Here is a 13408-nt window from a genome sequence, read left to right as displayed (position 1 = left end):
TGAGTGAGCTTGGAAGAAGAACCTTCTCTAGTCAATCCCTGAGCCCTTGATGATACCTCAATTACAGCCTATTATAGACTCAGAGCAGATGACCAGGCTAAGCTGTGCTGATTCCTCACCCTCAGAAACTGTAAGATAAAAAATATTTCTTCAAACCACTCAATTTTGGGGACATTTGCTACTCGTGTGAACCTTGGTTTAAGTGATTAATGAGCTTTTTCCAACTATTTTGCAAATCTCTTTTTCATAGCTTAAGTAAGCACAACACAATACTTGTGTGAAAAAGATGCATTCTTCAGACATCCAAAATACATTTGCTGAGAAGAAACAGTGTGGTGTATAAAAATGTGTTAGGCTTTGATTCCTACCTCCAGAACCTACAATGTAAAACCTGGGCAAACCACGAAGCTGCTCTGAAGTTCACTCTCCTCATCTATGAAATGTGCATAATAATACTTCCTCTGCAAGATTAATGGACAACTCAGAAAACATATCTCTACCGATTGACAGATACAGATATATGTAGATATATATTAACAGGAGCTCAATAAATTGTGGCTGCAATTATTTTTGTTTTTATCATTTTCAAGTGTTTTTTCTTCACTTTTTTTTTTTTAATTTGCTGAGAGACTTTGTGTTTCTACCAGTTAAATAATTATATCGTCAGAGAACATTTCTAAAATCCTTTTACAGTATTCCCTTTATTCAGGTAAACGATTTAGTGAACAATAATTAAATATTAGGAAGTGAATCACTGATGAGTTACTGACATTGGATAGTGTTTGTAAACGGGGTAAGTCCAGAGAGAGGTAGAAACTATTGATGTTTCCATAAAATTTCCACAGGGCCTCAAAAAAAAACCCTTTGCCACTGGGTTGACTCTGACTTATAGTGAACCTGTAGAACAGAGTAGAACTGCTCCATAGGGTTTCCAAGAAGTGCTTGGTGGATTTGAACTGCAGATCTTTTGGACAGCAGCTGGAGTTGTAATCACTATACCACCAGGGTTTCCATAAGGCCTCTAGAAGGTGAATATATCATTAATTGAAAATTTATGAGTTTAAAGAGTGACTGGAAGGAAGGCAGCAATTGAGTGGAAGCAGTTTGCTTTTTGGTTAATTCAGAGGTAAAAAGCTACAGGTTATATTCCCAATACCTATGTTGTTGCTTAATTTCTGGGCCTTAGACCCTACTGGGGGTGGGCAAAGTATGACTTATTAGAGCTCAAAATGGTCATGATGTTTTCCTATTTCCATTTCCATCACATAGACTGTTTTGGGGCATTTGAGAAGAACCTGATTTCCTGGCCAGGTTCTTCCTCAGCCAGCCTAACCCCAGCTATGGTGAAGAAAAATGGAAAGAGCAAAGGAACCCCTCTTCCTTTTAATTGCATGTGTTGGCTATAAACACTATGTTCATAGAAAAATATTTTATACATTCTTTGGAAATATTAACTTATGAGTGCTTAGGTCCTTTAAAGAGAAGAATTGACCTAATACCTAATGTGCTACTCTTGAATAGGATCATGCATTCAACAGTCATGCAAAGGTATATTATCTCTGAGGGTACAATGGCATCCAAGTTACACCATGAACCTCTGTTTTTCTATGACTAAATGGATACAATGTAACCATCCTCAAAAAGGTTCACATTATTTCTTTTACTTCAGAGTACAATACTTACTATATCTGCCATCATTGTCTTTCACATCTTGGGTCATGTCCCTACGACGGTGAGGGTGAAATGACTGAAATCTTGGGTGATCTGGGGATCTAAATAAGAAGATGACTCATGTATTTCCCCCCCAGATATACCCTTGAACTGTGGCAATTCTCACAGTGTTTCACAGGCCCAATATGGTACAGGATCAATGGATTAGGTATAGCTATGTGGGGGTTGATTTTTGGCAATAGGTGACTTCCTAGGAAAACTTCAAGGCCCTGCTGGGAGTTGAACCTAGGATCTTCTGTTCACAGACACTTTAACCAAGCCACAAAAGCCACAGTGGTTAAGAGCTTGGCTGCTAAACAAAGGGTTAGCAGTTTGAATCCATCAGCCGCCCCTTGGAAACTCTATTGGGCAGTTCTCCTCTATCCTACATGGTTATTAGGAGTCAGACTCAACAAGATGGCCATAGATTTGGTGTAAGTGGTGGTCAGATTCTAGGCCAACAGACCTAGGACTTCCTAGGGTTCCTCAACCATATTAAAAAATAGGAAGTTCTGTATGTTTCCCATAAGCTCAATACGACATGAAAGGAAGAGAGGAAGAGGTAGGCTCAGCAAGCCTTGTGTGGGCATGAAGAAGTCCGCAGAATTAATTTCTTTAGATGGATGTTTAGAAATCAAATGTGAAGAATGACATTTCACTGGATGTCACCATGGATAGATGATAGCCTAGGACCAAATGGTACGCTCCCACCCCAAGCCTTTCCTGTAAGCTCCCTGTCACCATCCCACATCCATCCAAACTTAAATGAAGCCTCAGAAAAGGGGGTTGCATAAATTAGTGGCTTTGACATAATTGAGATTTAATGTCTGCCACTTGATAACACAAGGGCTCAGTTGACATAAATTAAATTATGGAAAAATTGATGTGAACTTACATTCCTTTATTTGGTACTGGGATTTTATCCCTATTGCAGAGTGTTTTATTCTATAGAGAGAGTTGCCCTTCCTGGACTAGACCCTCCAGGGTTTACTCTAAGGCAGCAACAAAATATAGAGAAAAGAGTATGTATGTGCTTCGGTGTCTGTGAGATCTGGATTTGAATATATTTCTATAACTTACTGCTTATGTGAGCTTAGGAAGTGTCCTGAATCTTCCTCGTCCTATTTTCCATCTATAACATGAAAGAAATAATAACCATCTCATGGAATTTATTGGTGGATATCATGAAATGAGAAAAATGGAAACACCTAGTCTTATACCTGATACCTGAAATTTTCTACTTTCCAGAATCTTAGCACTAATGTAGGTAGGCTCAGCTCAGTGGGTAGACACTGAAAATAATTGTGTCTTGAACATGAGAGGGTCTACTTTTTTCGATGTGACTTTCCAAGTTTTTTTTCCATGTCCAGAGTCAAGAGAAGCAAGGCCTCTTGAGAGAATGACAAGATGACAGGTCATCAGAGCTGTGTGGTACTCAGAACAGTATTCTACTACTCAATCAGGTCCAGCTATCTGAGCATCCATGAGGATAACTTTCTTAAGTAACTGTATATCCCCAGGAGTTTTTATAATTAATTCTAGTAACTTAGATGTTCTCAGTTAACTTAATTCCTTTGCCTCTTAAAAAAATGACTAATTAAATTAACGAGGAAGTTATTTAAAATAATTCAGGCATTAAATAATTTTCAAAATTACTTACCATGTGACAGGCAATGCACTAACCACAGAAGATACAAAGAAGATTCATAAAACAAAGTCCTCATCCTTAAGAAGCTCAAAATAAAATGTGGAAGACAGACATCAACATATAACGATTATAGTAAAAGAAATGCCTTTAAGGCACTATGACTTGATACAAAGGTAAAGGGGGCAGAGTAAGAAGAAAACTGCTGATTGCACACTGTTAAGAGCTTGGCTGCTAACCAAAAGGTTGGCAGTTCAAATCTACCAGCTGCTCCTTGGAAACCCTATGGGGCAGATCTACTTTGTCTCAGAGGGTCTCTGTGAGTCAAAATCAATTGGATGGCAATGGGTACAGTTTTTGTTTGTTTGTTTACATGATATAAGCACAAATTTAATGATAGCAGTTAATGGATTCCATTCCAGATATAGGGAAACTAAGAGTCATAGAACTAGGTGAAATTTTAAGTTCAGTGGTGCAAGGCTAAGAAAAGTAGCCAGGTTGGACAAATCCAAAGTCCGTGTTTTGCCCACTGCTCCAGGGATATTTGGTGACTGCTTCCTAGGGTTCCCCAACCACAGGAGTGGATCAGAAGAGAAAGGACCAGAACTTGGTTATCCACTGCACTACACTTCATGTGTTCCCTGTACAATAATTTCTGTGTCTGCTACCAGATAATTTTTAAAAAGTCCATTAACAGCTACAGAAAGAGGGCACCACCTTTTTTCAAGCACTCTACTATGAGCAGTGGTCTTGTTTCATATTTATGGCTTCTCTTGCTAACTATATTAAATTTGACACATTTACTGTCGATTTTTATTCTTTCTCCAGACATGGTTGGAGCAAAAAAGTTTGTCCTAATTAGTTTATATAATTAGAGTTTATGTATCATTCTGGAACTGCCTAGAGACCCATTGGTGTTATAGGTATGATATAAATGTTAGTCATTATCATTATAAAACCTCGATAAACACTTACGCAATGTAAAGTTTTAATTTGAGAAGTTTATGGAATAAACTGTAATAATTCAAATCCTAAAGATTCAATATTAGCAGCTGCTGGGGTAGTCTCAGTAATTCATAGTGCTCTGTTCATCTGGACCCTAGGTGCCCTTCCACAAGACCCTATTTTGTCAGGCAAAAGCAATTAAAGTCACTATTTTGGAGCTTATTTCACCTTCTTTGCCATTCCTCCTTCTCAGCTTCTCTCTCCATCCAATCTGTCATTAGCACTCACAAGGCGCTGGCCTCGGCAGTGCTGAAGAGAGAAAGAATTTCTAGGAAAGAGAGAGGACTATCATTGAGTGTGAAGGACTTCACACTAGCAGTTAAGGGCCCTAGAGGCTGCCTGTACTTTCTGGCACTTGTAGTTGTGTGTAGCAGGAGCTTAACCACAAGCACACGCACGCATACTCTCATAAGGGCCAAGTTCAATAGAGAAGTAGAAAGCTGGCTATTGGTAAAAGGAGGTGGGGCTTAAGAAATGCTCAAAAAGGCTGCTTCCCACTCTTAATAGCTGCTAAAAGCCTGGGCGAAGGAACTAGAAAGGAGTGACTCTCATGCCTACATCAGGGTGTTTTCTCATATTTATGAGTAATATGTTGCACACACAGACAGAAATAGGCTTTTACAGTAAGAACCCTGTCACACTGAAGTCGATGTTGAGAGGAGAATGCTGCCTTACTTGGTTTAACTCCTTTTTAAGCACAAATCTTGACTCTTAATAGTCAGATATATTCCAACCAGTCAAAATAACTAGCTTATATATTTAATATCTAGAGGCAATAATCTCGTTTTAAAATTATCTTCAAGTTATATTAACTGTAAAAATCTTAAATGTACAGCTTGATTAATTTTTACATATATATACATACACCTGTATAACCACCACCCCCTTCAACATAGAACATTTCCATTATGCCCAGTGGTTCCCTGGCTCCCTCTCCTGGAGGGATTCTTTACTGTGTGATTCCATGAAGTTGATAAAAATTTTTGAGGCATAAATAATCTTATATTCTGCAGTGGTAATATAGAGAAAAATGATATAAGCTGAAGATAATTCTGTGATTTTTTTTTTTTTTTTAAATGACTCTCAAGATCCTTCTCACAAGGAAACCAATAACCATTCGACCAGGGAATGAATCTGGCCCAGTCTCAGTATTTATCTGTGGCTCTTTCTTTTTGTCCCTGTTTCTTATTTTTATACCAAAGAGTACCCTTCTAGTATTAAGACCTCTACCAATGATTTTTATGCATTTGTTCAAGATAGATATTTTAAGACCAAGCCATCATTAATTGATTTGAATGGAAGAATATACTTTCTTACAATATAGTCAGCATGACATGTCATAGTTCTGTAACCTAAAACCTTAATATTCAGTGCCTTTTTTGTGTTCCTTGTGACAGTCACATTCTTCCTGCAGGATTAACATTCTCCGTGCTTCTTAGGGTAAAGGATGGCATTTTAAATTTCTTTGGAAGGGACTCTCCCCTCCTACTTGGAGCCCGTTATATACTGTGTGATACAAATAAACCACCCCTGCCCTTCCAACAGCATAGGGTGATGTGCTAGTTATTGGATGTCAATGCCCTGTGAGCGAGGTGAAGATTACTACAATTCATTTAACTGGAGCTTTATATTTCACTAAGTAATTTGCCATACATTAAATTTGCACAATAATTCTGTGAGGAAGATATTCTTATTAGCTTTTTCTCTAAATGAGAAATAGGAGACTTCAAAAAATTAACTTATTCTGCCAATACAAGACAAATCTGGGATTTGAACTCAAGTCGTCTAATTAACTGCAAATCTTATTCAAGACTTGGAAACCCTGATGGCGTAGTGGTTAAGTGCTACAGCTGCTAACCAAAGGGTCGGCAGTTCGAATCCGCCAGGCGCTCCTTGGAAACTCTATGGGGCAGTTCTACTCCGTCCTATAGGGTCACTATGAGTTGGAATCGACTCGACGGCACTGGGATTTTTGGTTTGGGTACTCAAGACTTAAATGCTATATTATAAATTGAAACTTCAGGATTTTCATCCGAAAATTTGAAAAAATGAAGGTATCTACCTTGTGAGAACTGAATGTTACTCTGTGACATCCACATCCACTAAACGCTTTATTTTATGTCACTCCAGATAACACTGTTAAATAAATAAATAGATCTACGATGGAACAGAGGGACAGAAACCCCATTTTTATGCAAACATGTAAAAGCAGCATGTAAAAAGAAATTGGCATAGCAGCATTTACATGAATTGAGAGGGAGCAGCTGGCAAACAAACATAGAAGGCACGTGTTATTTGCATAAAAAATGGTAGAAAGATGAGCAAGCAAACAAAAACGAACACATGCAGTGGGAAGACTGTGGACATGGACTCTGTTCTCATACAACTGTGGATTCCAATCTCATGCCTCTTCTTCCACCAGGAACTGTAGGTGAGTCATTTCACAGCTTTGAATTTCAGTTTTTTCATATGTAAAATGGGTATGGTAATGACTACATCCTGGATTTTCTGCAAGAATTGAGAAAACATATGTAAAACAAAAATGAAAACTAGCACTTAGTCATTATTTTTGTTTGTTCTTGGCTCCTTCTGTCACTCCACTTAGGTCTCTCCCTGATCCTAGTATCCTCCTTTCTCGTAGTTGATCCCCCATGTCCTAGTCCCAAAATACCTGTTTTTTTTTTTTAGGATATCAGTCAAAGCTTGCTGAAAGATATGGGCTGAAAACACTATAAAGTGTTATACCTCCCCGAGGGTATGCATTTTAATGGCAATCCTTGAAAACCTAAAAGCCTTAAAAACCAAAAGAAATCAATGTTTAATGGTGGATTTTGAAGCATTATGACAGAGGAGAAGGAGCTGAAAGAGGTTTTAGATTTCACTGAGTACAGCCATTTCGTCTTATGGATGGGAAAATTTAGATGAAAAGAGGGAAATGACAGGTGTTGCCCAAGAGCCAAGGTTCATAGCTCAGGTAGAAACTTAAATCAGACTCACAAGTGGTTACTCTGCCTGCTGTGCCATGTGCTGTGAGGGGAACCCAGCAGCAGCTACCTTACTGTCAACAGTGAAGTTTACCTGTCCTTCCTACCCAACACTTGCACCCAACAGCAATGAATCAACCCCCAGGCCTCCAGGCCTCAGGGGTCATGCTCTTTGCTGGCCATCACATCCTAAAGAACAGTATACTAAAGAGACACTTTGCACCTAGAAGTAGTAAGTCAAGTGGCAATATCTAACCTGGAAAATGCCCACTAATCAACTACTATGGAATATTCAGGTACCATCTTGTTGCAGGAAAGGATGAGTTGGCTTTATATTTGTTTACCCCATGCAGAAGCAGCCACAAAACTTAGGAGTTATAGATAGAAAAATCTGGAACGTAACAGTTGTCTATCCCTATATCTCTTTTCCCACCCCAAGTTAGCATATGCAAAGGTCAGAGAGAGAGAGGAGAAAAAAAAAGGCTTCATTTTTATTATAGGTATATGTCTGAGTCAGAAAGTTGGACTTGACTTCCTACTGAAGATGAAGTCTACTCAGAAAACCATAGAACGTACAAGGTACAAGTTAGCTCTGAAGTTCTTACGACTTAACCTGACTGGGACCTTCTCATTCTCATAGAGTTGGTTTCAACCCTGTTCCTCAGGCTGCCATCTCTCAGGCCTTATACATTGTAAATGTACAGTGCTTAGGGACAGCAGTTTAACCCTCCCTTAAATAATTAAGAAAGCCATTCTGGGTAACCAATTCTTTTGGAGCAAACTAATTTCAAACCAAGAAGAACTAAGGAAGGAGGAAGAGGCAGAGAGATTAGTGAAGAAAATGAATTCTTCAAAATTGTAAGGCCAAGAATGGGAGGATGGGATAGAGGGATGGAATCACTGAAACAGTTAAAGAATGTGGGGAGGGTCTGACAGAGACTGGAGAAATCCCAAGAGTATGACTCCGGGCACCCTTTTAACTCAGTACTGAAGTCACTCATGAGGTTCACCCTTTAGCCAAGGATTAGACAAGCCCATAAAACAAAATGGGACTAAATGCGCACACCAGCCCATGGGCAAGGACAAGAAGGCAGGAGGAGACAGGAAAGCTGGTAACGGGGAACCCAAGGTTGAGAAGGGGAGAGTGTTGACATGTCATGGGAATGGCAACCAATGTCACAAAACATATGTGTATTATTTTTTAATGAGAAACTAATTTGCTTTGTAAACCTTCTTCTAAAGCACAATAAAAAAAAAAAATAATGAAGAATGTGGGGAGGTCATATTTTAAAGACTTACAGAAAAACAAACAGACAAACAAAAAATAAATGAGAGGAAACTGTAATAAAACAGTGAAAGGAAGATCAGAGAACAGGCCAACTAAGCGAGTGGAAGGGGAAAAAAAAAAAAAAGAATTTGTATAAAAAGGGATTAAAAAGAACTTTAAAAAATTACAAAGTAAAAGATCCAATAAAGATGATTGAAAAATAAATTAACATGGCAACAAGAAGGGTTCTGCAAAGAACAATAAAATACATTACAGGTTATAAAAGTAGCACAAGGAAAACATCAGAGAGAAACCGCAGAGTGAGTAAAATAAAAGGGAAAAAATAATTTAAAGTTCAGCCCACAGTGGAGCCAAGACGATGGAGATAAAAAGGATAAAAGAGGTGAATAAGTGACAGATATTAATACAATACACAGAAGGCAGGAGAGAACTATTCAAAGCATAAAAGAGTGAAGGCAGGAGACAGGCGTAAAAGGAAATGCATACAGCCAGAGCTGCTTTTAAAAGAAGCGACTGAGAAAGGCATTCACTAAGTCTTTAAATAGCATTGACAGGATGATAAAGGTATTTTTCGAAGTGTAATTAAGAGTTTATTCATGCATAAAGGCAGCTATTGCAATATTAGAAAAGTATCACCGTAAATATCTAGAGAGCAGAGTCTGTCTGTCTGCATGCACAATTTGGCTAAATTATCACTGGTTAAGAGCTCAGCTGCCAGCCAAAAGGTCAGCAGTTCGAATCCACGAGCTGCTCCTTGGAAACCCTATGGGGTATTTCTACTCTGTTCTATAGGTTGCTATGAGTGTGAATCAACTCGCTGACAATAGGTTTTTTGGCAGGGAGGTGTTATCTAACTCTATGAAGGAAATATCACGGGATTTTGTACTTAAGTATCAAAGGAAATGGTTTTGAACTTTTTATTTATACATATGACATGAGTTTCAGGGCATCTGCAAGAACGGGCTGGAATTTCACCGAGTTCCAAATATACTGCTCTCAACAATGCAGTGACTCGTTTCCATTGTGCCTCCTCCAACTCCAAGATCCAAACTAAATTATAGATAAAAGAATTGTCTGCTCCACAAAGTCCACACTAGATGCAGGCACCTATTTACCCAGGGCCTCCCACTGGACAACACCTACATCATTGCAACCCTTACGTACGTACCAAAACTGTAGGCCACTGCTTCCAGAAGACTTATTCTCTGCCACATGAAACATGGGCTCTCCTCATGCTACCGGCTGGATGACCCTATCCTTACATTTTAAGAACCTTACAGGTTTATAGCATCACAGAATACGAGATTAGAAAGAGACCAGCGATATCACACACACTTGCCTTGATTACCTAGTGCTGCTGTAACACAAATATAATTGGGCAGCTTTTTTAGAGAACAGAAATTTATTTTCACACAGTTCAGGAGGTTAGCAGTCCCAACTCAGGGTGTGGTTCTAATGAGAGTCGCTTTCTTGTCTAATTACACTTGTAGTAGGTACCAACAATCCCTGTAGACACATCTGTCTCAGTATGTCAATCTATTCTTCTCTTTTCTATAACTCAGAAATAATAAGACTTAGGACCCACCCGACTCAGGTAGGAAACCCTGGTGGCGTGGCGGTCAAGAGCTATGGCTGCTAACCAAAAGATCGGCAGCTCAAAAATCTACCAGGTGCTCTGTGGAAAGTCTGTCAGGCAGTTCTACTCTGTCCTACGTGGCTATGAGGCGTAATCGACAATGCCAAGTATTTTCTCAGGCATGGCCTCATTCACACAACAAAGAAAATCTTGTATCCAAACAGGATTCTATTTACGAGTATGGATTTCAATACATATTTTGGGGGGACGCCATTCAATCCATAGCAATGTTCTTCTTTCACTGATCTGTAGATCAAGGACAACAATAGTAAAGCGAATTTCCTAATCCAAAAATGGCACTAATATATCAGAGTCACTTCTATAGGAGGACTATGAGAATAAACAATTTTTTTTATTTACATAGATTGTGCAAAATATATCTCTCTAAACTGTCACAGGAAAATAAAGGAATGAAGATAAGAAATGAAGCTGCTGCGGAGACCTTGGCTACATGGAAAACTCAAAATATTTTATTGCATTAGGCCTGAGGCTCCCAATCTATCTTGGTTCTCAGGCCCCTTCATGTCTTAATTTTTTACAGCTCTCATGTGCCAAAAGAAACATTTAACGTTTCAGTTTATTAACAAATCTAATCCAAACAACTTAGTATTCGTGTCTTAACAACTTATTAACTGTCTGCAAAAAGAACACACATACAAAGAAAGATTAAATGATATGATGCTTATTTCATTCTTAACCCCAATACTTACGAATGGGATCTATGCACCTACTAATGGGATCAACGCATGCCTTGTCAAACCTTGGGATCAGATTGGATATTGCCATTCATTTCTCATTCCACATTGATTTTTACAACATACTCTTTTTTTTTAATTCATGCTTCTTTTATTGTTAGTAATATTTAGAAAATTTTCATATTAAAGAAAAAAAAAACTCATTGCCATCGAGTCGATTCTGACTCACAGAGACCCTAAAGTAACCATTAATAAACACTGGTCTCTATGCATTTGCTTATTCTTGTTGTCTGCTGTCAAATCAACTTGACTCATAGTGACCCTACAGGACAGAGTAGAACTGCCTCATGGGGTTTCCTAGCTGTAATCTTTATGGGAACAGATCACTGGGTCTTTTCTCTCATGGAGCGACTGATGGGTTCTAACTACCGACTTTTCAGTTAGCAGCCCAGTGCTTAATTTATAATTGTGCCACCAGAATGAGATCATACAATATTTTTCCTTTTTTGTGAATGACTTATTACATTCAGCAGAAAGTTTTCAAGATTCATACAGGTCATAACATGTACCACTACTTCCTTTTTATTAATGGCTGAGTAATATTCCATTGTATGTACGTACCACACTTCGTTTTTCCATTCCACTGTTGATGGACATTTAAGTTGTTTGTACCTTTTGGCTATTGAGAATAGAGTTGCAATGAACATTGATCTATCTGTTTGTGTTCCTACTTTCAGTTTTTTAGGGAATGTATCTAGGAGTGGAATTGCTGGGTCATATGGAAATTCTATGTTTATTTCTCTGAGGAACCTCCAAACAGTTTCTTTCCCCTGGCAGCTGTACGTTTTTACAATCCCACCAGAAGTAGATGAAGGTTCCAATTTCTCCACATCTTTGTCAACTCCTGTTGTTTCTTTTCTTTTTTTTTTTTTAATTATAGCCATCTTAGTGGGGATGAAGTAATACATCACTGCTGTTTGACTGTTGTTGATGTTTTTAGGTGCCTTCAGGTTGGTTTCGACTCATAGTGACTTTATGCACAAAAGAATAAAACGATACCTGGCGCTGTGCCATTCTCGCAATAACTGCTATGTTTGGGCCCATCATTGCAGCCACGTGTCAATTCATCTTGTTGAGGATCTTCCTCTTTTTCACTGACCCTCTACTTTACCAAGCATGATGTCCGTCTCCAGGGACTGATCCCTCCTGATAACAAGTCCAAATTAAGTGAGATGAAGTCTCTCCACCTTCACTTCTAAGAAGCATTCTGGCTGTACCTTTTCCAAGACAAATTTGTTCCTTTTTCTGGCAGTCCATGGCGTGTATATTCAATATTCTTTGCCAACAGCATAATTCAAAGGCATCAATTCTTCTTCGGTCTTCCTTATTCATTGTCCAGCTTTCACCTGTACATGAGGCTATTGAAAATACCATGGCTTGGGTCAGGTGCACCTTAGTCATCAAAGTGGTATCTTTGCTTTTTAACACTTTAAAGAAGTCTCTTGCAGCAGATTTGCCCAATGCAATACGTTGTTTGATTTCTCGACTGCTGCTTCCATGGGCATGGATTCAAGTACAATGAAATCTTTGACAACTTCAATATTTTCTCCATTTATCAGGATTTTTTTTACTGGTCCAGTTGTGAGGATTTTTGTTTCTTTCATGTTGAGGTACCAGCCATACTGAATGCTGTAGTCTTTGATCTTCTTTAGTAAGTGCTTCAAGTCCTCTTCACTTTCAGCAAGCAAGGTTGTATCATCCGCATAACGCAGGTTGTTAATGAGTCTTCCTCCAATCCTGATTCTTCAATCTGTTCTTCGTATAGCCCTGCTTCTCGGATTATTTGCTCAACATACAGATAGAGGGAGTATGGTGAAAAGATATAATCTTGATGCATACTTTTCTTGACTTTAAATCATGCATTATCCCCTTACTCTTTTAGAACAACTGCCTCTTGGTCTAAGTACAGGCTCCTCATGAGCATGATTAAGTGTTCTGGGCTTCCCATTTTTCAAAATGTTATCCATAATTTGTTATGGTCCATGCAATCGAATGCCTTTGCATAGTCAATAAAACACAGGTAAACATCTTTCTGGTATTGCCTGCTTTCAGCCAAGATTCACCTGACATCAGCAATGATATTCCACGTTCCATGTCCTCTTCTGAATCAGGCTTGAATTTCTGGCAGTTCTCTGTTGATGTACTGCTGTAACCATTTTCAATTATCTTCAGCAAAATTTTATTGTTCTATCATTTTCTCCATGGTGGCACTGTGGTTAAGAGCTCGGCTGCTAATCAAAAGGTCAGCAGTTCAAATTCACCAGCTGCTTCTTGAAAACCCTGTGCAGCAGTTCTACTCTGTCCTATAGGGTTCCTGTGAATCGGAATCCACTTGAAGGCAACGGTTTTTTTGTTTGTTTGTTTTTATCATTTCTTCATTCTGTT

This window comes from Elephas maximus, chromosome 22, assembly GCF_024166365.1.
Source record: "Elephas maximus indicus isolate mEleMax1 chromosome 22, mEleMax1 primary haplotype, whole genome shotgun sequence".
Classification (NCBI taxonomy): Eukaryota; Metazoa; Chordata; class Mammalia; order Proboscidea; family Elephantidae; genus Elephas; species Elephas maximus.
This window is presented reverse-complemented; position numbering follows the sequence as displayed.